This window comes from Capsella rubella, unplaced genomic scaffold, assembly GCF_000375325.1.
Source record: "Capsella rubella cultivar Monte Gargano unplaced genomic scaffold, Caprub1_0 scaffold_16, whole genome shotgun sequence".
Lineage (NCBI taxonomy): Eukaryota > Viridiplantae > Streptophyta > Magnoliopsida > Brassicales > Brassicaceae > Capsella > Capsella rubella.
The window spans coordinates 5121-6827 of record NW_006238908.1 but is presented as its reverse complement, the minus strand read 5'-3'; the positions used below and the strand labels follow the sequence as shown (position 1 = coordinate 6827).

Below are 1707 nucleotides of genomic sequence, written 5' to 3'. Positions count from 1 at the left end.
TTCGACCCCAAATTTTGACGTTTAGTGTGTTTCCATGAGGGTTTTGTGATTTGTAAGAGATTAAATGATCGAAAAAGTGTTCGGACATGATTTATGCGTCTTTTCCAAAATAAAAGAGCACGTTGAAGCTGGCTAAAGCGGTCCACGTATCAAGTGGACCCACTACAAATGATCTCTTGAATCCTCGGTAAAGGATATATGCGATTGTATGCAATGTACTAACGGATGCGATCATACCAGCACTAATGCACCGGATCCCATCAGAACTCCGCAGTTAAGCGTGCTTGGGCGAGAGTAGTACTAGTATGGGTGACCTCCCGGGAAGTCCTCGTGTTGCATCCCTTTTTTGTTTTTTTTTCTTTTAACTTTTCATTTTTGGTTTAAACAACTAGTACCAATATAATTCAACTTGTTGCTCTATTGAGGTTGTTCGTTTGTTTTTTTTTTTTGTTGAAAAAACTAAAAAGTAATCGTATTAAGATGGATGCGTCCTCGGAAATGCTATGTTGTAGTTTATTCTTTATTATTTTCGATTCCAAAGACGCTAATACGTACGGAACGCCGTAACTTTAAAACCGTGAGGACCTATTCAGGCGATAATACCTTTTCGGAAAGCTCTCGAAAAGTTACAATGTGGCAATGGGTCTTCGTACCATTGGGCCTTGTGTTCGACCCCAAATTTTGACGTTTAGTGTGTTTCCATGAGGTTTTTGTGATTTGTAAGAGATTAAATGATCGAAAAAGTGTTCGGACATGATTTATGCGTCTTTTCCAAATAAAAGAGCACGTTGAAGCTGGCTAAAGCGGTCCACGTATCAAGTGGGACCCACTACAAATGATCTCTTGAATCCTCGGTAAAGGATATATGCGATTGTATGCAATGTACTAACGGATGCGATCATACCAGCACTAATGCACCGGATCCCATCAGAACTCCGCAGTGAAGCGTGCTTGGGCGAGAGTAGTACTAGGATGGGTGAGCTCCCGGGAAGTCCTCGTGTTGCATCCCTTTTTTGTTTTTTTTTTCTTTTAACTTTTCATTTTTGGTTTAAACAACTAGTACCAATATAATTCAACTTGTTGCTCTATTGAGGTTGTTCGTTTGTTTTTTTTTTTGTTGAAAAAACTAAAAAGTAATCGTATTAAGATGGATGCGTCCTCGGAAATGCTATGTTGTAGTTTATTCTTTATTATTTTCGATTCCAAAGACGCTAATACGTACGGAACGCCGTAACTTTAAAACCGTGAGGACCTATTCAGGCGATAATACCTTTTCGGAAAGCTCTCGAAAAGTTACAATGTGGCAATGGGTCTTCGTACCATTGGGCCCTGTGTTCGACCCCAAATTTTGACGTTTAGTGTGTTTCCATGAGGTTTTTGTGATTTGTAAGAGATTAAATGATCGAAAAAGTGTTCGGACATGATTTATGCGTCTTTTCCAAATAAAAGAGCACGTTGAAGCTGGCTAAAGCGGTCCACGTATCAAGTGGGACCCATTACAAATGATCTCTTGAATCCTCGGTAAAGGATATATGCGATTGTATGCAATGTACTAACGGATGCGATCATACCAGCACTAATGCACCGGATCCCATCAGAACTCCGCAGTCAAGCGTGCTTGGGCGAGAGTAGTACTAGGATGGGTGACCTCCCGGGAAGTCCTCGTGTTGCAAAGGTCTTTTGTTTTTTTTTTCTTTTATTTTTGGT

At 40.2% G+C, this 1707-nt stretch overlaps 3 non-coding genes across 3 annotated transcripts; all 3 read left to right on the top strand.

The window, feature by feature from the left end:
* The first annotated feature begins 223 nt into the window (after positions 1–223).
* LOC111829261 lies at positions 224–342 on the top strand. The gene has a single exon (XR_002832752.1). It is a non-coding gene; the product is annotated as a 5S ribosomal RNA (ribosomal RNA).
* A 548-nt stretch (positions 343–890) lies between these two features.
* On the top strand, positions 891–1009 carry LOC111829278. Its single transcript, XR_002832764.1, has one exon. It is a non-coding gene; the product is annotated as a 5S ribosomal RNA (ribosomal RNA).
* Positions 1010–1557: 548 nt separating this feature from the next.
* On the top strand, positions 1558–1676 carry LOC111829281. Its single transcript, XR_002832765.1, has one exon. It is a non-coding gene; the product is annotated as a 5S ribosomal RNA (ribosomal RNA).
* The last annotated feature ends 31 nt before the right edge of the window (positions 1677–1707 follow it).